We start from the raw sequence: 25,042 nt of genomic DNA on the forward strand, positions 1-25,042 counted from the left end.
TTGGCACTGGTCCATCTATGGACTATGGTCCAACTTTATCAAAACATACACTAATAGTTTGAAAATTAAAATCAACAACATTTTGTTGCACATTTTTTAGAAATAAAATATTTTTTATATTCACCAACAATATTCACATTTCACCAATACTCATTTGAAGAGTTGCATGAATTATTAATGTACACATTTTTAATATTATATGTTCATTCTCTGTTTAATTTATATTTGTAACATTGCATGTAAAATGATGAATAAATAGCTAATTCTGGTGTAAGTCAGAATTGTTGGCAAGGTACAGTACAGATCTTTGAAAATATGTTTACTGCTACAAGGTCCCTTACGATAGATGTTAAATTGAAAATGTATTCAATAGGACTCTTAGCAAAGCCAAGACTAAAAATAAAAGTGTATATACATTATGTTCCAGATCATTGAACCACTGGAGAGCAGTACATTTCATTGAAGACAGACACACAATCTGCATTTACTCCAGGAGTCTGATAGTCTGATATCATAAACCAGTGTGGTTTGTGTGAAAGTGTGTGTGTGTGATGCATAGTCCTACTCCCCTGAGGCTGAGTGTGTGCTGGCATCATGGGTTGAGGCCCCGCAACTTGCAGCAGATTTCCTGTGGGCATCAAGGTGCATTCCACTCGCTGTTGCTCACAGGGAGCTCACTCACTTAATAGCTCTGGGCAGACGTCCAAAAACAACAGATTTTACTGAATTTGAAAGAAGAAGAAAAAAATTCCCTATTGGACTATTTTTGTTCCTCAGGCTATTGCTTTAACGGTAGTTGAAATTGTAGTAGCACATTTCTAAAGGTCGTGTGTCACCTTTTAGAGTCTAAGACTAATTAAGTGCTTGAAAGTCTTAGCAGAAGAGGATGTCGCCAGCATGGCCCCCCGCTCAGAGGCAAATCTCAGCTCTTAAATCTTTCAAATATTATAATGATAGATTAGTCTGGTTATGGTTTAACTGATAATGCCTGTACTGTATAAATAAAATATTACCAAATTGCAGTTAGTATCAGAATATTCTTGTGCATGTACATTTTGAATTGTACTGAGAAATGTTTAAAGAGACATTCAATAAAACGGCTCGCTGTGAACAGAGCTGTTTTTGACAAGGTAAAAATAGTGTTGTTTAAGGCCTTGTCCACATGAACACGGGTATTTTCAAATCGGTTTGGCCATTTGTCCACACGCAAACACAGTATCAGGTCACTGAAACTGAACCTTTTTGAAAACCCCTGCCAGGGTGAAGATTTTCAGAAACACCGGTTGCAGTGTTGTTGTGTAGCTGGTGAAACCGGAGATTTTGGCTTGTGACGTCGGAGTGCGCGCTGTCCTCCCTTGGTTGATGTCAGATTGTGCACCGCTGTCTCCTTTGTTTGCATGAGGTGAGTCAGTGAGTCTGTGATTGGTCAACATGGCTTGGCAAGCTCCTGAAAGCACTTCATAGTATATTTTTGCTTTCTCATGTGGACCAGATTTTTATATAATGAAACCTGTTTATGTGTGTACGAGGCCTTACACGACCATTGAAGAATTTCAATCAAAGTATGTTGCAGACATTCATGAAGAGACTAAAGAATCATACAAACTTGTGGAAAAATGGTCATCCGATGTCCCCTTTAAGTTTTTTAGGAAGTTAATGGTTCCTGAAGGTGTGTACAGTATAAATGTGACCTGTTAAATTCTGTATGTTAATAAACATTAGATAAATTATTTGGTGGTCACATTTTTGTTTTTATGTTTGAGCTGATATATCTCTATTATCATAACAGTCTGAGTGATTCTGATTCCTGAACAGTAAACTTTGAAGTGTCAGCTTTGTGAACAAATGTTGATTATGTATCTAGTCAGAAAGAATCATGAGCTGAAACCTTTTTATTTTGGGTATGTCATTTCTGTCTCCATGCCAAAAAATGATGGGTTACTGGTTAGGGGTTAAATGCATGGCACTGCGACCAACTTAAAGGGTTAGTTCGCCCAATTTGCAAAAGTATGTCATTAATAACTTAAGACCCATAAGACCTCCGTTTATTTTTGAAACACAGTTTAAAATATTTTAGATTTAGTCCGAGAGCTTTCAGTCCCTCCATTGAAACTGTGTGTACAGTATACTGTCCATGTCCAGAAAGGTAAGAAAAACATCATCAAAGTAGTCCATGTGACACCAGAGGGTCAGAGGGTCAGGGTACGACTTTATTCAGCATTGTCTTCTCTTCCGTGTCTGTTGTAAGACAGTTCAAAACAAAGCAGTTTGTCATATCTGGTTCGCGAACGAATCATTCGATGTAACCGGATCTTTTTGAACCAGTTCACCAAATCGAACTGAATCGTTTTAAACGGTTCGCGTCTCCAATACGCATTAATCCACAAATGACTTAAGCTGTTAACTTTTTTAATGTGGCTGACACTCCCTCTGAGTTAAAACAAACCAATATCCCGGAGTAATTCATGTACTCAAATAGTACACTGACTGAACTGCTGTGAAAAGAGAACTGAAGATGAACACCGAGCCGAGCCAGATAATGACTCAGCCCCTGCCTCAACAGGATGTCTGCTCTCACCGTGCATCTCAAAAACAGTATGTAGTACTGAAGCGCTCTGGTGAAAAAAATGAGCATTCAGTCTCATATGAGAGGAGGACTCTGAGCTCAGAGTAGCACGCTCATAGGCGACCTCCTTTTTTTTTTTTTTTTTTGGAAAAGGGGAGCGCTGCTAAACTACCACGAGAATTGCCCAAACAGCCCCTCATGTTGCGGGAAGCGATGTTTGAGGTGTATAACAAATACACACTGGCTGAATGAAGCCCAAGGAACCCAGGGCTAATCATCTTAAGAAAGGGAATGAAGTGGAGCGCGTAACCCCTAACGTACAGGATTTCAGAAAGTGCGCAGAGTCTTGCGTGCACACTTACCACTTACGTGGATTTCAGAAAGTGCGCAAAGTGTTCACGTGCACACTGACCACCATGTGGTTTTGAGAAAGTATACAGGCTTAGCGTGTGTACTGAAAGGTTCCTAAGCATCGCAGAGGTGCTGGATCGCACAGGAGAGGCCAGCTCCAATTTTCCAAACCTCAAGCGAGGGGAGCATCACCTGAGGCAGTACATACAGAAAGACTTCCGTAACTACCACCTCCACCTTCCCATTGGACGTCGCTAAGCAGCCAGGAGGCCCCTCAGGGTGACCTGGCCGAACATCCCGCCAAATGCGCCAAGCGGCCAGGAGGCCCCTCAGGGTGTCCTGGCCGGACATCCATGAAATTCCCTGCATAGCTGTGCCAGTTCTGATGATCATCCAGGCTCCTGCTGAAAGCCTGTGATCTTGGCCACCTAATACCAGAGCACGAGGCCGGAACTGAGCACTGTAAAGGAAACTCACAGAGTTTGTTAGTAGACATATAACCACCTGCAATATAACACCCATAAGCAGATAAAGAAAGGGTTACATACTCACCCACCCTCCTGTACTGGAGTCCCGCTCACGGGGCGCCCCCTTTTGGTCCGGACCATCAGTAAGGTGGTTACTATGAATATAGGACCAACCAAAAACATCATAGGTCCAGCATAGGAGACTGTTATGAGAGAAATTTTCCACCTAACCTCGATCAGGTGGAGAGCTGGTGGTTACAGGGGAATTAGGCAGGGGAGGATAAAAGCAGAAGTTAAAAACATCCAAAGGAAGTGAGTAACTACTAGGTATCGCTCCGCTCCGATCCGGACGAGAACGCTGCCTCGTCTGAATCACATCCCTCAGACCCTGCTTACCTCTTCGTGACCCGCAATTCCTCTTGCCCCTGCCCTTAGGCGGGGGAGGAGCGCGAGCCGCGACACTAGCCTTCTGTGCCCAACTTCGATCCTCAGATCGAGATGGGCCAGCACCCCTTTGTTGTTCAGGCTCAGACCTGGACCTTCTTGGAATGAAGGATTTAAAGGCAGCTGAGTGCGCCCTTGCCTCCCTGAACTTTTTTTTTCGGAGGTACCGAAAAGCTCAGAAGGCGAGACCGGAGCATCGAGAAGAAACCCCCTTTCTTCCCTCCCGATGTCTGCCAGGTTCACCCACAGATGTCTCTCTGTTACCACCATGGCCGCCATAGACCTACCCATGGCGGAGGCGGCCTGCTTGGTAGCATGGAGAGAGAGGTCTGTGGTGCGGCGCAGCTCGGCTACCTGGTCAGCTGAAAGGCCCTCGCCTGTATCCAGGTCCTTCAGCAGGTCAGCCTGGTAAGCCTGAAGCACTGCCATCGTGTGCAACGAAGCCACAGCCTGACCTGCTGCTGCGTATGATTTACCATTTAAGCGGGATGTATCCTGGAGGGGCTTAGATGGCAAAGAGGGAGATTTAAGAGAGGATGTTTCCCCCACAGAGAGATAGCTAGCCAGCATCTCTTCTACAGGGGGCATCCTCTCATAGCCGTTTTCATGCATGCCCTCGATATTAGCATAACTCGTATGCTGAAACCGATGGATGCGAGAGAAAAACGGCCTCTTCTATTCCTTTTCGACTTCTGCATGTAAGTCAGGCAAGAATAGAAGGCTCACCTGGGCTGGAGGGCTATGGTCAGACAAATAACGCTCATCGAGGCGACCTCGCGACGTCACTTTTCTGGCATGCTTCCATGGTAAGTCTAATTTTGCCGTGGCGCAATCCATAACCTCTAACAGCTCCCCATACGCAGGGCATGAGGATTGAGAAGGCTCAGCCTCAGCTTCTTCGCCACTCCCAGACATCTCCTGCTCTTTCTGGGTAGAACCCAGCAGAGCACTAACTTCAGTATCAGAATGGGTTAATGACAACGCATCTTCCTCCTGAAGTTCACTCTCGTTTGCCGCCGAAGAGTGTGAAAGGAAAAGTCCCTCTCTACACTACTCAGCAAGATCCACCTGTGATCCCCACGAGCTCATTCTCCTCCGTGCCTCGGCAATGGCGGGTCCTGAGCTGCGGGAACCAGATGGCTGTCCCTCTTTCCTCGAAAAAAGAGACAAACGAGAGCAAAGCTTTTTCACAGAAAAACGCTCGCAGTGCACGCAGATTGCCCCCTCAAGGACATCGCGCGCGTGCTCTTCGCCCAAACAAGAGACGCAAAGACTGTGTGTGTCATCAGGTGTCAGATAACGCTGACACGGATGCACACACTGTTTAAACGCCTTGCTAGTGGATGCCATTGTTACACTTTTCAAAGATGAGGCGGTGCTCTTCCTTTGTGCAACACATTTATTTTCTGTATGAAAGTATGAAAAAGACAGTTTAGATCGGGAACACTATCTGTAGCGTGTGCACTCAAACTCACTCGTTACATACTGATCGCTCTTTCACTCTACTAGCGTCAGTTTTCTTAACAGTATCAAAAATAATGTCTCAAAATGCAAGCATTTATGCATATTCATGACACTGACTGGGACACACCATTACAATATCCTTAAAGTTACCTTTTCTAAACCCATTAACACTATAACACAATAAATCTAAACATCTTCAATACCCACTCTTACACTGTGCAGAGGCAAGTATAGTAAATAACATTCAAGTATCACATTAGACTCTGGTAACAATTACAGGTAAGTACAGTGCAAACTCTATACTCAAACGTTGAAAATCACAATTCAGTATATAGCTACATTACTCCAGCATTTATAAATTGAATTAATTTTTCTTATTGCTCTTTTTATCATTTTAGTAATTACTTTAATCACAGTTTTAACCCAATAACGGTTTCTATATTTTAACATTACATTCTCAGCAAATGGATTATAAAATCATTAACACACGGAGTCTGATTTCTGATTAATTATACACCATGAAATGCTCTTTTTCAGTTAATGGCTTATGATGGAATGACTCAATAAAGTTAACACATGAGTGGGATGACTACAGGCCTACTCACACGTGTGCATTTTAAAGGCACCTATCACTTATCTGACATTTTTATGTGAATCATGGTATTTTTACACACTTACTACTCATTTTCACTCATGCAGAAAGTTATGATCTTTTATCAGGATTGTTAATCTGATCGTCCGCCATTTTAGGTGCAAAAACTCTGAACCAGTGTAACATTGAACATCTCAATATATTTCTCGCAAGAACTACAGTTTTAGAAGCACATAATACCGCTGTGAATTACTAGAAGGTGAATTTCATCAGCTTACCTGTATGAAAGTATGAAAAAGACAGTTTAGATCGGGAACACTCTCTGTAGCGTGTGCACTCAAACTCACTCGTTACATACTGATCGCTCTTTCACTCTACTAGCGTCAGTGACCAATCCTCAGCCTAGTGTACAGCTAAGGGTGCCCTCTATTGGTGAAGCTGAGTTTCACAACCGTAACACTTTTTCTAAAATACATCACAACAGTATTATCACCAAATGTCAACGTAATTCTTATCATCAGAACTCCGTTACTGAAATCAAAATTTAAAGGGGCAATGTTTATATGTGTCTCTTAAAGGGGCAATAAACACTCAGGGCTACACTCTCCCCCACAAAATTAAATGTCTCCGGACATTTCCGTGAACAAGGAAAACATCACTTTAGAAGACCTCAGCTATCCAAGGCCTCCAGTAACCCTTAGTCTGTGTTACTTGAGTCTCTGTTACCTTACAGTTTCTTTGCACCAAGGACGGTTGACCCAATGTATCATAGCTCAGTACCACAGGCTGGTGTCCCAGTCTCTGGGGTCGCTGTCTTACCACCTGTTTCTCCCTTTGCGTCAGAACCAGAGAGTCGGCTTCAGATTCACCATTCTCAGGCCTATCAGGACTTAAGTCAGGTCTCTGAGATTGTAGTGGCAAATCCTCTTCGCTTTGTAGTGGCAAATCCTCTTCGCTTTGTAGTGGCAAATCCTCTTCGCTTTGTAGTGGCACATCCTCTTTCTGATGCTGAGGACTCTGCTGAGGCTGAAAAGGCTCTGCTAAAGGATTCAATGAACCCTGTTTTTGCCGTGTCCCTCGGCCAGGTCTCAGATGCCACTGGTAGTTGCCGCTGCATTTGTCGCTGGAGGTGTCACTCTGCTATAGCTGTTGCCAATGCTGTCGTTCTGGCTGGGTTCTTCCCTTTGAAAAGCTCTGGGACTCCTTGTGTTGCTGACGAATCTCTGCTGGTGGCTGATCAACCGGAAGGAAATCACAGGGCAGCAGAAGATTTCTGTGAACCACTCTGTCTCTTCCTCTGCCACTTTCTGGACTGATCTCATAAACTGGACTGCCATCGGCTTTTCTCTCCTTCACTTTGTACACTTGGCCCTCCCAGTAGGACTGGATCTTTCCAGGACCCCCTCTGGGAGTGAGGTTTCTGAGGAGAACTCTGTCGCCGGGGTGGAGGTCTCTCCCCTGAACTTTTCTGTCATATAGGACTTTTCCCCGAACTGCTCCCTTGACAGCTGTTTTTGCCGCAATCTTGTATGCCTCCTGCATTCTCGTCTTCCAATGACTCACGTAGTCATCATAGGTGTCACGGGCCTCATCTTTTTCCAGATTAAATAACAGATCAATTGGCAGGCGAGGAGAACGTCCAAAGACAAGGTAATAGGGCGCGTAACCTGTTGCCTCATTCTTTGTGCAGTTGTACGCGTGGACAACTTTAGCGAGGTGTTCCTTCAAATCCTCCTTCTCCTTGTCCTCCCGGGTGCGCAGCATGGACAACAGGGTACGGTTAAACCTCTCCACCTGCCCGTTACCCTGGGGGTGGTATGGTGTCGTGTGCGAGCCCTGGATGCCAGAGAGTTTCTTCAAGCTGGCCATCAATCTGTTCTCAAACGCTTTACCCATATCGTGATGTAGTCTGCTGGGAAACCCGAACTTAAGGGCAAAATCGTTGAAAATCTTGTCAGCTACAGTCTTGGCCGCTTTGTTCCTTGTTGCGTAGGCCTGCGCGAATCTCGTAAAATGGTCCATGACCACCAATACATACTCATACCCATGCTTACATTTCTCCAAATGCAGAAAATCTATGGAAACAAGCTGGAATGGATATGTGGTCTGGATGGACACCAGAGGTGCACGGGTCTGCTTACTCGGTTTCTTCTTCTTGAGGCATTCACACACTTTACTGACAAAATGTTCAACGTCCCTACTCATCTGTGGCCAGTAAAACCGTTCTCGAATCAGATCAAGCGTTCTTTCGACCCCCAAGTGACCCATGTCCTGGTGTAGTTCTTTGAAGAGCAACGGATGATAAACTTTCGGGAGCAGCAGCTGTTCTCGACGGGAAGTTCTACGGCGCAGAAGACCATCTTGACCCACATGAACCTTTAGCCACTGTTTCAGTAGTATGGACACTGCAGGGTTTTCTGCTTTCACTTCAGCTCTACTTGGCCTCCTGCTCTGTGACTTGTACCAGAGAACTCTCGACAGGATTTCATCCTCCTCCTGTGCTTTGCGGATTTGATCTGTGGTGAGAGGTTGGCTGGTCTCACTGTCCTTCACCATGCTCAAAGCACTGACCTGAATTAACCCCACACCCTGGCAAGGGTTTATCCTTTCCGTTATGACCCTCTCCATGGACGCACTGATTACATCTTGACTGGCCTCAGCCGTACAGCAACGCATGTAGTCCTCAATATCCAAGGGCATCCGTGACAACCCATCTGCATCTGAGTTGTTCTTGCCTGGGCGGTACTGGATAGTGAAGTTATAATCAGCCAACTCCGCCACCCATCTGTGTCCTGTTGCGTTGGGTTTTGCGGTGGTGAGCACATACGTCAGTGGATTGTTATCTGTGTATACCACGAACGATGGGGCATGGTAAAGATAATCCCTGAAACGTTCGCAGATGGCCCACTTCAATGCTAAAAACTCTAGTTTTCCAGAGTGCAGATGGTACCTCTTTTCTGATGGACTCAGGGTGCGGGAGCCATAGGCGATCACTCTCATCTTTCCCTGCTGTCTCTGATATAACACTGCACCCAGACCAACTTGGGATGCATCACAATGTAACACGAACGCCTGGGTGAAATCTGGATATCCAAGGACAGGGGGCTTTGTCAGTGCATCTATTAGCTGGTTCAACACTTCCTGGTGAGAGTTAGTCCACTGTACAGGTGTCTGCGATGGTAAGTGACCCTTGTTCTTCTTTCCTGTTTTACAGAGCTTCTTCACGGTCGGGTCTGAAATGCACTTCTCAAGGTTTGGGACAGTGAGTAAGTTATACAGTGGGTGGGCCACACGGGAGAAATTGGGGATGAATGATCTGTAGTAGGAGAGGAACCCAAGGATCTGGCGTACATCACCCACTGTAACAGGGGTCTTCTCCTTTAACGCCTGCACCGGAGCCATCTCTGCAGGGTCCATTGTGTAACCCTCTCCTGTCACCAACTTGCCAAGAAACCTCACACTCAATTTAAACAGCTCACATTTCTTTGGGGTCAGCTTCACACCATGTTCCTTATAACGCTGCAGAACAAGACGGATGTGCTCCACGTGCTCCTCGAAGCTACAACTGTGTACCAGGTTGTCATCGAGGTATGGGAGACAACTTGTGTCTCTCAGCCCAGTCAAACAATGCTCCATGCTCCTCTGAAACTCTATGGGTGCCGAACTCAGGCCAAAGGGTATGCGCACCCATTCATAGAGCCCCCAGGGTGTGATGAAAGCTGTGAGAGGGCGGCTCTCCTCATCCAGATAACCCTGGTGGTACGCTTTACCCTGATCTAAGACTGAGAACCACGAGCTCCCACCTAGAGCATCCAACATGTCTTGAATCCTCGGAATCGGATGGCGGTCGGGGACTGACTTCAGTTCAGAGATTCAGTTCTCTGAAGTCAACACAGAGACGAAGACTACCATCCTTCTTCCGGACACACACCACTGGCGATGAATAAGGGGATCGAGAAGGTGTGATCCACCCTCTTCTCAACAAATCCTGTAGATACTCCTTCACTTCATTGTGAAGAGGCTTTGGAACGGACATGTAGGTCTTTTGAACAGGGCTCGTATCATGGAGGGTTATATGCATCTTGAGTGATGGTATACACCCCACATCGTCACTGTCAAAGGAAATTGCCTCGCATTCCTCCCGCAACATCCTCCTCACCACCTCTTGCTGTCCTTCTGAGAGATGGCAGAGATCCACAGGAGGGTCCCATGAGGTTGGTCTACGTGCTTGAGTGTTATCTGGTTGTAGTGTGCTACTTGCTTCACTAGGCTTTGTCACTGTGCTGTCCTTCATTTCAGCTCCTGTATCATTCTCATTAATTTGTATAGGTGCTGTGTATACGGTCTTGACTGGTTCCAGATATCCAATCACACTGTGACAGTCCAGACAGATGGTGCGATCAGTCGTGTTGGTCATGGAGATGGGTATGTATGGAACTCTCCTTTCTGGGATCTGCACCAGTACATCATTGTAAATAATGCCTTCTGGGGGAGGATTAAGTAAGTCAGGTGAAAAGAACATATGTTGGCCTTGGGCTCATGAACTCACATGTGCTCTTATATAGACAGTGGTGACTTGGTTAGCTGGTAAGGGCACTCTTTTTCCACCGGTACGAACTACACCAATCTCTGAATCTGAACCACCATTGTGCATCAACTTGACTACACGATGAGCAGTTTTCACTGTTATTGCAAGGGCTCTACTCACTTTCTGTGCCAACTGCTTTCTTTCCCTTTTCGTCTTTTCCTCATTTCTGTTAATTATGGCCTCAATGACGTTGTAGCCGATGATGGGGTCACTGGCAACTGCTGGGTCACTTGACACAAGCATTGGGACTTGTAGTTCATTCATTTTGGTGGGGTCACTGCCTAATCTGAAACTGACTTCAATCCAGCCGATATATGGAATGGGCGTGTCATTGGCAGCAAAGACTGTCAGTGTCTCATCCCCCAACAACTCTGAGATGGGTTTTACAACAGTGTGGGGGAGGTGGTTCAGTCGCCAGGGGTCATTCACTATGCTGGACTGTGCTCCTGTGTCCCACAGGGCTCTAACTGGGCGATTGTCCATGACACAGTCCACTATACATCGGCTTCCTACAAGGCTTACTAACTGTGGCTGGTATCGAGGTGGTATATAATTAACTACACTTACAGCTGATGAGGCACCAGATGCTCTCTTTCCAAGGGCTGTTGTAGGTTGAATGACTGGGCTGGGTGGTGGCTGCTCGTTTTGGGGCGCTGTTTCTTGGACTACTGCTGGCCCCATCTCAGTAGTCCCTGCCCGTTTCCCAACGATGCTCTGCATCCGCGAGAGAAATGGCCTTCCTGCCCACATTTGAAACAGTGCGAACAGCTCTCACCTGTCCCCTCATCCCTGCATTTCTTGCAGCCTCTCGCTCTCTGCTTTTGTTCAGGAGGACGGGGGCTTGCTTCCATTACAGCCAGAAACATTTGCTTCATCTCTTTGCGAAGTTCTTCCATCATCTGATGCACATTCATGCTGTCAGGCTTAGTCTCGTTTCCTTTTACGGTTGTGATCGCTGCTGTTGAGTTGGACTCCTTAAGTTTAGAGGGGCTCTGGGAAGGTGTGGATTTGACCTGAGTATCTGCTTAAAGCTCCTGCACTTTGGGTGTTTTAACAGCAGTGGATCTTTTCCGTTTTTCTTGTCTCTCACTTTCGACTTTTGCCGCCTCATCCACTTTCTGTATAAGTTCTTCATCTGATATACTCACATCACTGAGGTAGGGTAGAATTTGGAATTTCACAGAATCACTTAACAGTCCAGTTTCTATTGAGCGGAGGAACTTGCGTTGAATGACTGCTCTGCTGTACTGTTCATCTGTGTCCTCATTCGCTGCTTTCCATAACAGTTTCTCTTTCAGCTCAATTGCACGGAATTCAAAGTTCAGAGCAGTTTCTTTGGGCTCTTGAGAGATGTTAAGCAGCTGGTGGTAAAGTTCAGTGGAGCTATCTACCCGATAGTGACCTTTCAATATGGTGAGAAGTGAACTAAGGGTCAGACCACGCTTGATTTCTAGCATGTCTCTCAAAGGCAGCCCTGGACTGACAGCCCTGATTACAGCTTCTACTACTTCAGTCTGTGTGTGCCCTTTTTCTATTCCCAGCTCAATCTGACGGACTAAACTGAGATATGACAATTTATCCCTCTGACCACTCTCTCCAATTTGACCACAGATTTTAAACTCTCTTCGCATTGTTACCTCAGGCAATGGGCGAGTTGGCTCTAATCGACTCTTGAGTGGGGAATCGTTTTTCTTTACATGAGAGCTGTGTGGTGAAAAATCTTTTTTCTGTTCTTCTTTTGGAGCTAGCTTCTCTGATGGGTACACTTCATCTTGTTGACGACACTCTTTACTTTGTCTTTCAATGAACATTAATAAATCAGCACAGTACTGTTTAACTTCATCACCCTCTTGTTTCTCCTCAAGCTCATCCAATACACACTCAGCCATCTTGATAAGCGCCCTCCGTGTCCTGCTGCGGGACTCTCCACTGTCCAGGCCATCACATTTCAGGTACCTGCAGACATCCCAGAGAGACTCTTCCCCAAGCTGCCACAGAACTGCACTCACTTGATCACGCAGGATCTGACTGGTGTCCATGTTGTTGAAGGCTCAACTCGTTAGGAAGGAGGGGGGATTAATGATGCTGATCACTTTGTTGCCTCCTCCTGGCTCTGGCTCGCCAAAATATGTTACACTTTTCAAAGATGAGGCGGTGCTCTTCCTTTGTGCAACACATTTATTTTCTGTATGAAAGTATGAAAAAGACAGTTTAGATCGGGAACACTCTCTGTAGCGTGTGCACTCAAACTCACTCGTTACATACTGATCGCTCTTTCACTCTACTAGCGTCAGTTTTCTTAACAGTATCAAAAATAATGTCTCAAAATGCAAGCATTTATGCATATTCATGACACTGACTGGGACACACCATTACAATATCCTTAAAGTTACCTTTTCTAAACCCATTAACACTATAACACAATAAATCTAAACATCTTCAATACCCACTCTTACACTGTGCAGAGGCAAGTATAGTAAATAACATTCAAGTATCACATTAGACTCTGGTAACAATTACAGGTAAGTACAGTGCAAACTCTATACTCAAACATTGAAAATCACAATTCAGTATATAGCTACATTACTCCAGCATTTATAAATTGTATAAACTTTTCTTATTGCTCTTTTTATCATTTTAGTAATTACTTTAATCACAATTTTAACCCAATAACGGTTTCTATATTTTAACATTACATTCTCAGCAAATGGATTATAAAATCATTAACACACGGAGTCTGATTTCTGATTAATTATACACCATGAAATGCTCTTTTTCAGTTAATGGCTTATGATGGAATGACTCAATAAAGTTAACACATGAGTGGGATGACTACAGGCCTACTCACACGTGTGCATTTTAGCTTAACTTCTTAATCACTACACGACTACTTCAGATTCTTCAACAATTTAGTGCATCACCTATCACTTATCTGACATTTTTATGTGAATCATGGTATTTTTACACACTTACTACTCATTTTCACTCATGCAGAAAGTTGTGATCTTTTATCAGGATTGTTAATCTGATCGTCCGCCATTTTAGGTGCAAAAACTCTGAACCAGTGTAACATTGAACATCTCAATATATTTCTCGCAAGAACTACAGTTTTAGAAGCACATAATACCACTGTGAATTACTAGAAGGTGAATTTCATCAGCTTACCTGTATGAAAGTATGAAAAAGACAGTTTAGATCGGGAACACTCTCTGTAGCGTGTGCACTCAAACTCACTCGTTACATACTGATCGCTCTTTCACTCTACTAGCGTCAGTGACCAATCCTCAGCCTAGTGTACAGCTAAGGGTGCCCTCTATTGGTGAAGCTGAGTTTCACAACCGTAACACTTTTTCTAAAATACATCACAACAGTATTATCACCAAATGTCAACGTAATTCTTATCATCAGAACTCCGTTACTGAAATCAAAATTTAAAGGGGCAATGTTTATATGTGTCTCTTAAAGGGACAATAAACACTCAGGGCTACACCATAATAACAATGATAGATCGCTCTTACCGTTTTGGCTCGTTTCTCAGATGCACGCTTCAAACAATTAATGAAGATGAAGAAAATAAGTGACGGGTCCTACTGGCGCGTATTTATAGTCGCGCCGGTAGTGACGTCAGAGGCTGTTGCCGGCCAACATGTTGCCGTTTTTCAAAGTATGCTTCAGACACGGGTCACAACGAGGTGTTCCCCAAAGCGACCCCTAGAGGACGCAATTCGAAGTTCCCTTGACAGGGAACTCCTGTTAACAGGTTAATATAATGTTTCCCATTCTATGACTAGTAAAATAATGGCAGCTTACTCTGATGAACACGGCTCTCCTCGGAGCAGCTGCGAGCGCTGCGTCTTCTTCTTGTGTGACAGGTGTCAGCTTTAAGGTACAGTACTGCCTCCTGGGAGCTCAACCTGGTACTGGTGATGGAGTATTTACATGTGGTGTTATCATAAGAGAACTGTTCGCGATCCGCTATATCGCTAATACCGGTATATCATCACACACTAAATTAACACGATCTCGATAATTGGTGCTTTGAATATCATGGTTATCATCAATATCGGTATATCGCGACACCCCTATAACACGCAAGGCACAGGTTTTATTATCTACTCAACTGTGGAATGGAGTGAATCAGGCATGTGTTTGCTTAACAAGTCAGATAAAAAAACTTGATATCATCAAGCTTCTCGCTAACAGAATTTGATCAACAGTGACAGAGCAGGTTAGAATCTGTGCACCATCTAATTTAAAGATTGTTGTTAGTAGATTTTAATCTCTGTTATATGGTCTATGGATTTTGAGCATGTTCATTATGAAAAGTTTGAAAGAAAGGGTAATTTCAAAATGATAAAAAGGAGTCTTCATGCTGAATCCTCTAGTTTTTTAAAGATGCATGCATGGTCCAAAATAATGAAGAAATCAGCCCTCTTCTGACTAAACCCTTGGCATCAATGCTGCATTTAAGCTAATAAGGACTAAAACAGATGGCCCAGTATGAAAAGACTCACGTAGATGACTTACCTCTCTCTTTTATGTCCACATCAGGCACTTATTTAGTAAATCATCCTGGGAGCCATGCTTATGTCGTTTCCTTTGGAGTTCAGTCGCCTTTTCATATGAGACCAGAACTCATTAGATCAGTGACGTGCATATCTACGTTATTATTGAGAGGCATTTAAAAAAAGGATTAGGTCACTAGTAGACAGTAATTATTAGTTATTCATTTAAGGGCATGTCATAATATGAGCTTAATTTGCTTTTACTACTAGCAAATGTATTTCACATGATTCTTAACTTTAATCTACATGTGTATTTTGTTGAAAGGACACACTATGTTAGTTGAAAATGTATTCTCATCTATTTTTAAAGTTTGTTGTATAGTGTTGCACAATTGTACACAAACATTCAAAAGTTTGTAATGGTTTTGTGAATTAATTTTCTAATGCTGTGAACAATTTTTCTTTTACAATTTAAAAGAACTCTGTTCTATTGTAACACATTTTAAAATGTAATTTATTCCTTCAGTGTCACATGATCCCTCAGAAATCATTCTAATATGCTGATTTACTGATTATTATGTTGAAAAAAGTAGTGCTGCAGCTTAATATTTTTTAAGAAACTGTGACTATTTTTACAGGATTCTTTGATGAATGGAAAGTGCAAAAGAACTATATATAATTGAAAAAGATGCGTGGGATTTCCCCCTTTCTGGTCCATGTATCCCTGCCTCTGCTTAATTATTTTTATCTATAGAAATATCTGGCGCTATCTGATTGGTTATTCCTCACGAGTAATAGCCTATCAACTCTTACGAGACGGTTGAAGCCGGTCCGCTGGGTAGAGGAGCTGCCAACTTTGCGTCTTTTTCGCTAGATTTAGCGACTTTTTTCCCCCCAAAAAGCGACTAGCGACAAATCTAGTGACTTTTTGGGCAATCATTATTTAGTCTCTGAGACTCTCTGGTGCTGCTGCATGAGCGCGAGGTCTCTCTTTCCCAGCGCGAGCCTCTCTCTCTGTCTCTGCTGTGTTCAGCGAGCACAGAGAGGAGCAGCACTTTCAGTAAAAAAAAAAAAAAAGATATTCTGTTGCTTCTAACTCTATTTTACAAGCAAGTATAGCCGACATCAGTCACAGCACAACCACTGACTTTATCGTATGTGTATTTGATTTCATTTGTGCAGATTAATGTTTGAGAGCTGGATATGTAGTCTTAATATTCATTCCGTTGTCTGACAACAGAAACATTAAAATATAGTAATAAAAACTATTTTATTGAGAATTTAATTAAATGGCTTAATTAAATTGCAGTATGTCAGCATAGGGAGGAAATACAATACAACACACTTATGTCATAAATATGCTAATTAGCGCATGACATCATCTAGTTCATGTTCTCATGGTTTATTTTTATGAATTAAAATGTTTCAAAACATCCCCCCCTCTGTTTTTTTGACAAATCGCACCCTGTATATATACAGTACAGACCAAAAGTTTGGACACACCTTCTCATTCAAAGAGTTTTCTTTATTTTCTACTACTTTGAAGAACCTAGAATATGACATATTTTCAGTTGTTTCACACTTTTTTGTTATGTATATAATTCCATATATAATTCCACATGTGTTAATTTATAGTTTTGATGCCTTCAGTGTGAATCTACAATTTTCATAGTCATGAAAATAAAGAAAACTCTTTGAATGAGAAGGTGTGTCCAAACTTTTGGTCTGTACTGTACAGTATATATATATATATATATTTTTTTTTTTTTTAATAAAAAATCTCACTGACCCCAAACTTTTGATAGTGTTCCTGAGGCTCAGTGGTATGGCAAGTTGTGGGTTAGATTCCCAAGGAACACAGGTTAGGTAAAAAAAAAATGTATAGCTTGAATTCACTGTAAGTCGCTTTGGATAAAAGCGTCTGCCAAATGCGTAAATGACTGTAAAAAGCAGTAGTTTTTTTTCTACTTGATATAACCTATCGACAAATTTAACAAAATGAACAAAGAAGGGTTTGCAAATGTTTTTGAGTCTCTCCAGCTCTCCAAATTTTGGATGACTCCGGAGATCCTATTGACTCCTATTGATTGACTTTTTTCCACAAAGTGACAGGTTTAAGGTTGCAGTGGCTTAAGATTGATAATAACCACCAAAGACTGCTGCTAATTCAGTAGAGCAATATCTGTTTCAGGCTAAAGGAACTCCTGGAGGCTTACATTGAGCTCTGACCTGTCACCCCACTTCAGGCAGTGCTGATTACCTATAATCCTGTGACGTACTTGTAGGAATGGCCATTGGAGCCTTTTGATTGTCATGACGACACAAATCCAAGTTTTTTTTTTTAATACCTGTTTTTGTACTTCTTTTGACTACATGAACTTTATTTGCCCCACTGTGTTGTGTTGTTGTGCACAATCCTCCCCGTTCCACTTCAGTGTTCCCAGTGTTCAGCCCCCATCCTCCCCAACTTTCTCCCCCCGTCCATGTAAAGCTCTTAAGTACTAATTAGGATAATTAAACAGATAGGCAGCATTTCCTATCCTTTGTTTGTTCTGTCAATTCTGAGAGCTTTGTCACCACCTTTCTCTCTGTGGTCTTTGAGTTTACCTAAATCAGCCATTTTCTCAATCCCTCTCTTCCTCTGTGCTCTCTCCTCCACTAATTTTTTCCAGCCTTTGCAAGGACGTATTAAAGAATACTTCTACCCTCAAGTCAAAATCAGGACAGAATCATAAAAGAAAAACTTTTGGATTCAGTTCTTGTAATTTGCTACAAAACTATGGTTTTCTTGATGGTCTTTGATGTTTTTTATTAGCATAACTTCAGGACATTATATAAGTAGCAGTAAGCAGTGGAATATCCTACTTTTTTTTTATGTGTTACACAACCAATTAGTGATGACATTTTAGACATTTTTAATAATGTTCAAACACATTTACAGACTCTTTGAAACACTTATCAAAGGGAAGTTCATAGTTCTTTTAACCTATTTATTTTTAAACTTTAATTCTTTAAAATATAAAAATTTTTCTTATATATTTTTTTATTATTTATTTGACTTTTTTAAGTCTTTTAAGACTTTTTATTTTTTATTATTATTATAAAGTAACAAAACTGTCATATTGCCTAATTCCTATTGGGTGATTTAAACTTTCCCCATTTTAATCAGTGTGTAAAGTAGAAAGCAATTTTAAACCTTTAGGCCATATGTTCTAAGTACACGGACATGTTTGCTTGGCCAATGCATTCTTGAACTCTGTACAAAGCCTCAGTACTCAATGATACCATAGCCTTTAAATGTATGTGCCATTAAACCGGATGTGTCATTATTCGGGTTACTAAATATAAATATTTTATATTTAACATTTTCTTGTTGCTTCCAATGGCAGTTATTGGTCTAGTGCTCCTTGTGGCAACATGGAGAATACAACACACTTTACATTTGAGTATCTGATACATTTCAGAAGGCCTCGATGTGTGAAATTTAGCTGGTGCTGCTAGAAATGTGGTTCATTTACGCTTCGGGGGATGAAGATATTATTTATCTCTCTGTGCCTAAATGTACTGCAACCAAACAAGCAAAAAACTGTGGGATTTGTGGGTTTCTTGAGCTCAAGCTTTCTTGGATTACCAAATTCATTGAATTGTAAAGTACCAAGTCATTTAGACTTGGTGGTTGTTCATCGGTTATATGGAAATACAAGCTTCTTCTTATTCTTCTATATTTTTTTTTATAAAGTGAGTTATTATTCTTTATCAAGAAGGAATTTAAAAACTCCCACAAAGGAATTGTTTTCTGCTGCTCTCTTGGAAAGCCGCTAGAAGAGTTCCCCAAATGAGGTCTATGTGTTTTACAGGGACAATGGACACTGACTTAACTTCCATTCTAATGTCAAGAAGCTCAAGACCTCTGGTTGACTTCCTGGTCAGGGAGATGGGAAAAAGGCAAATAAAGCATGAGGAAAAGAAAGAGGGAGAAACTAAGAGGAAAAAGTTGCCGCAGATATTTGGGGTTCAATTACCTTTAATCAAAGCACTGAAAGACCTGTGACTGCCACATGACGTGTTTTGTCTGTCCAGCGTGGATGCTTGTGAATGTGTTTGTTTGAGAGTGAACACACCAGAGCTCAATTAACAGTTAAACTGCCAGAGAAGCAAAGCAGATGCAAACTCAGCAGAGGGTCGAAATGCAGCCAGAGTGCGATCATTTCACACTCCAATGCTGTTTCTCTTCCTCACTGTGCAAATGACTGACACTTATCAATTGCAATTTCCCAGACAGGGACGGAGTTCACGGGCTGTGGAGTCAGACGAGCCTCCTGTGCTGTCAACACGCTTCAGGCTTCCCAGAAATCTGCCCGTTTACTCATTTTATAAGACCTTTGGATCTTGCCAACCGGCATGAATTTTAAGAGACTCTGTGGAAAATTACGTAAAATACTCGAGAAGGAAAATAAGACTGCTGCCAAATTGTACAGAAGTTTGCTTTGCTGAAATAAGGGAAATCTGTTTGTTAATGCTAAACTGTTAGGTATGTATGTAATTCATCAAAAGGCATTTTCACAGACTCGTTTATGAAATATTTACTTTGGCAAATTAGCTTTTCAACGTCTTACAAAGCCAACAGATGGTTTACCAGTTGTATTGGAACTGAGGAACTTAAAGGTGCATTACATTTATGTTGTTTACATTTCACAGGCTCTTTTCCCAAACAACCAGTATGATGGTGTTGTTTTATACTGCCACTTATTGGTGTGGAGGCAGCACTGCACAAAAGCAAAGGTTTTCAGATACAGATATCATTGTAGAATAACCTTATACACAGGCATATTTTCACCCATTATTAATTTATTTTACACCTTCAAATGTCATCTGATCTTAGTGTGGTGATCAGACCACTTTTTTCTACACCACTAATATGAGTAAAGTAATTTAAACGTTAAAAGGTATTTTTAATAGTCTCCCCAGGTGACACAACCCTGGTGTTTGTCAAACACAGTTCATAACTTTTCGTCTGGGCAGCTGATTTGGTGACCTTGATGTCTAATTGATGTTCTGGTTATGGTAAGGGCCATTTAGTCTTAGAAGACTCTGGTTGTGTTTAGATTTATCTCAATGTTAATCTGTGACTGCCTGCTCTACCTGAGGTCAAAGTCACTTCATCAAGCCACTGTTGTTAAGGCATATCTGATGATGCCCTATGGAATGATTTTCCCAGCTGTGAAACAGGTGTGAGAGTGGCCACTTTGTTTGTGTGTTGGGGGAACCGATAGGAGCAATCAAACATGTAGATGCCTGAGGAATGAGGGTATTGTAATAACCTACAACTCCTTAACTATCCTACCTTCCCCCAGCAGAGCCCCAGTTGGTTTGCTCATCTTGCTGTGAAGCATTTGTTTGATGTCCTCAAGATAAACAGGTTTATTTACAGTGTTGAGGACTTTTACTCAGGGGCCCCTTTCTGGGTTGTCAGGCAGAGGTGTGTGTGTAAGCGTGGGACAGTGTCAGAACCTTGTTCTCGATTGCCATGGTCAGAGTAGGCTAATCATATATACTGTACAGTACACGTGATACATCAATGCTGACCTTAACTTGCCCTGTTGACTACAAGATGCTTTGTACACAACTTTTTCTTTTCATTTATAGAATAATAAAAGGGCAGTGTAATGACTGGATAGTATTTAGTGTGACCTGCCCTTTAATCAGGATGCTCAACAGATTAGAGCAAACCTCAATTAGAGCAACCAGACACTGTGAGTAACCCCTGTGACAATAAAGTGTAATCTGACTATGGACAATTATGTTTTTCAAGACAGCATATAAATATTCATAACAAGAAAAAAACACTAATTCTTTAGCTTATTTTAACATACAAAGTCGTTCAAGGTTTTAAAGATTTGTTTCCTCTGAGATGATGCCAAAGGCATTTCCATCAATGGGTGGTTCTGGGCTGGACAAATATGGCACTCTTCCACTGCACGGTACGGTTTGGTATGGTTCACTTTTGGAGGGTTTTCCAATGTGTACAGTACCTGGAACTTTTTTTTAGTATCACTTCGGTTGAGGTTCCAAGTGAACCGTACCATTACCAAAACGTGACATGTCAATTCTGCTGATCACGGATTGGCATGAGAGAATCTTCACTACCTGCGTCACTGAACTTGCAAAAGTGACACAAACACACAAAAAAAACACAATATTTGAATTTGCACAGTTAAAATGACCTGTAATTCAGACAGATAAAGAAAAACGAAATAGTACAAAACTCACAGTGCATTTAGTGCCAATTAAAAATATCTTGATTTCAAGAATAGACATAAATGAGAATAATGTTGTGATGTTTCAAAAATAATGTCTCAATCAGCCTTCTAAGGGAATATATTGAATAACAAATTGAATATATCACAACATTACACTATTTAAATAAAATATATATTTTATATAAAAAATAATAAAATCAAACAATTATGCCAAATTTTGTTTAATTGACCAACAAATTCATATTTTGTGGCTATACCAGTCACTTGTTTGAACTAAAATATTCATTCAGAATATATAATATTTATTGAAATTGATTAATAAAAAAATTTTATAGTTAACTTTTCACCATTTCATAACAGTCAGCTAATCGTGACAAAGACGCGGAATTAGATTATGCATATTACACAAAATATGTTCTCAGAGACCAAGTTGCTGTATGTTTGTTTGTGGCAAGTTAGGTAAGTCTGTTATGTCGTTGATTTCCCAGACTAAGTCAGGGGCCTGTCAACTGTAACAGTTAGTGCTTGCAGATAAAATCCAGCAAATCATCTTGTTTACAGGCTCCAACCCTATATTTACTGTACCCCAGCCCAACCAGTGCTGCAGAGGAAGAGAGGGGGGTTTAAGCTTGGTCTTTCTCAGTCACAGGTGAGCTAGTGTGGGGATTGTGTAATCAACTAACCAAAGTACACTATGGTTATCCAGGATTAGAGCACAAAGTGACTGTGTGCGTGTGTGTTGCGGCTTTCTTTTTATGTGCCAACCCGCTAGATCCCCATGTTTGCCTGCTATCAGTTACAGCTCTTATTGCGGCAGGAACCTTGTAATTGATCTTAATCCACAACTGAAGTTAAAGATGGAAAATTAGACTTTGCTCTACTGTGAAAATATATATTGGTTTTGTTGGAGATATGTTTTGTACACAAGTGGTTTCTACACTTTTTTTGGATGGAAGTTCTTTCCTGTTAATCTTGACCGATGATGCAAGTTGAGTTGGGGTTTGTTGCTCACTCTTTTAAACATAATATAAATCATTTATGACGGTTTTTATTATAACATCTTAATGCTTGAGTGTTTTTGGAAAGCAGAGATTTAGCTCAGCACCTTTGTCTTTTAGCACCTTTATACACCATTAATTTCAGACTGTCGAAAATGTTTGGCTAGGGTTCATGGATATCTATGACATATGAATAGAATGGATGTAAGAGACATGAGAGATACACAAATGCCTGCAGTTTTACTTCCTTTACATCCATCACACGTGAATAAACTCTCATGCACACTTGCAGGTCAATGGCAACAGTTGCTAATGACTTTTTCTTTTCTGATGGACAAAGTGGCTAAAATGACTATTTAAAAAAATACTATTTTAAGTCTTTATTTATTCACCCATATGTTCCAAACTTGTATGCTGTTATTTTCTTTGAGTACATAATTAAAAATTTGTTAAATGAGCATTATGCATTGGCTGTCTATTTCATAAAATCAAAAAGTTACTTGTGCAATGTTTTATAACTTTACAACAGCATGACTTTAATCTCGTCATGCTACTTTATGCATAATTTAGAATTTATTCTCAAAATATTACTACCATAATTTTTCATATTTTTTCTTGTAAAAGGCCTGAGATTATTCTCAAAACATCATGACTTTGAACTTTCATTATTAGAGTTTTGATACTTATTTGCACTCAAACAGCATTGTAATAAACATAGTTACTATTTTGATAATCTGCGATGAGCCATGTTATGGGCAACTGAGGGAATAAAAACAAATGTGAGTTCTTTTGAGGTCGTTTTTAGTCATTTTTAGAGTTTAGCCAACTGTGATCACTAAGAACTGTCATGTACTTTTAAATTCCACTGAAGAAACTAAAGCATACAGTTTTATCAGCATTTAAATTTTTAGAGTCCTTTACAAACGCCACTTACATTTACTCACTTTGCTAAAATGATAGTGTCAACACACCCTCTGTTTAACTCTTACCTTCTCCATCTGGCTGTTGTATTTATAGTAAAGTGTCTTCCGAGAGTCTGGCTGCTCACATGAACTCTTACTCCTGAAGACTAATCATTGCTGTCTTTGTTAATGGTTGATGATTTTGCCGTCATGGCTTACACCTCCACCTCACGCTGTCTCTCTATGAAAAGTGGTAAGTTTTAAGAAAGATTTCCCCATGTGTGAGGCCCAGATGATGGATTTTGAAGGACTCTGCTGAGCACCAGCGGTATGCCTGTGTGCTTGACCAGAATATATTGGCGTCCCACATCTAACCTGCATTGTGCATGTGAGGTGCTGTACTGTAGGTAGAAGGTGCACAACAGCCGGTCAGCAGTTGTGGTGTTAGGTTGAAAGTTCTGCAAGACTGATCAGAGAGATGGAGATAAAGAATATGCCACGATGTGAGCAGATTTCCATATTGTTCTGTGTATAACAGGCCAACAGCAGATGGTGGATGAGCCAAAATATCTTACATACAGTATACCCACACGCTGACATGAGTATGTTGGATGTCACATATATGCAGTATATTGTCTGTAATGCGGCTTGCAGGAAAACAGAAACTGCAAATGAGCAAGACGCCAGGAGCCTTTCATAGTTAGATGTTTTTATTGGATTACAAGCTTCACACTGCACACTTTCAGTGGTTTGAAATTAGATTTAGGAACATTTACACCACTCTTTTGCAAATAATGGAAGTAAATGGAAAATTTGACCTCCAAAAAAAACACCATAAAAGTAGTCAGTTTATTTTTTGTGCAATGTTACAAACGTTTCAATGACATATGATAGCTTTGTGTGTTGGTGTTATTCAGAATTTATAAATTAAACTGTCACATCTCTGAATATTGATGAGACACGCAAGAAGTTTTAATGCCAAACTTGGTTGCAACACATCTTGACATATCATATTTGAAATAATACATGTTTTCATTGGCGACTTTTAAGCTACTTTTTTTTTTTTTTTTTTTTTTTTGGTAGGGATGCACAACATATTGGCCATTTAACAATAACAATCAGTTATTGCCTGATATATGAAATTTCCCCTATTTTACATTTAGATTAACTTTGATCTCAGTGGTCACTTAATCTTAAAAAATACTGATTTAAAACACATTTCAATGTAATTAAAATTTATAGGAAATCTTGTGAATATACAAAAAGTGAATATACATTTTTCATGTTATACAGGTTATGTTGTGATGCTGAAATTGTAAATTTAGTAAATTATTGATTTATCTGTTATTTTTTCATTTTTTATTTATTTAAACAGTGTCTGCCATTTATCGTCCATTTACATTACATTTACATTTAATCATTTAGCAGACGCTTTTATCCAAAGCGACTTACAAATGAGAACAACAGAAGCAGTCAGGTCAACAAGAGAACAACAACAGTATACAAGTGCCATGACAAGTCTCAGTTAGTCTAGTATAGAACGCATAGGTAGGTTTTTTTTTTTTTTTTTTTTTTTTAATTAAAAGACAAGAAAAGGAAAAGTGCTAGTGTTAGTTGGTTAAGTGCAGGCGAAAAAGATGAGTCTTTAGCTGTTTCTTGAAAATGAGTAAAGACTCAGCTGTACGAATTGAGATTGGGAGGTCATTCCACCAGCTGGGGACAGTCCAGGAAAAGGTCCTTGAGAGTGATTTTGAACTTCTTTGGGATGGTACCACAAGGCGTCGATCACTTGCAGAGCGCAAACTTCTGGAGGGCACATAAGATTTAACCAATGAGTTTAGGTAAGTTGGTGCCGTGCCAGTGGTCGTCTTGTAGGCTAGCATCAGTACCTTGAATTTGATGCGA

At 41.0% G+C, this 25,042-nt stretch overlaps 1 protein-coding gene across 1 annotated transcript in view; it reads left to right on the forward strand.

The window, feature by feature from the left end:
- Window positions 1-25,042, forward strand: part of LOC132110911 (collagen alpha-1(XXIII) chain-like) — a 51,174-nt gene that overhangs the window by 12,987 nt on the left and 13,145 nt on the right. The window lies entirely within an intron of this gene.

Source organism: Carassius carassius, chromosome 30 (assembly GCF_963082965.1).
Source record: "Carassius carassius chromosome 30, fCarCar2.1, whole genome shotgun sequence".
Classification (NCBI taxonomy): Eukaryota; Metazoa; Chordata; class Actinopteri; order Cypriniformes; family Cyprinidae; genus Carassius; species Carassius carassius.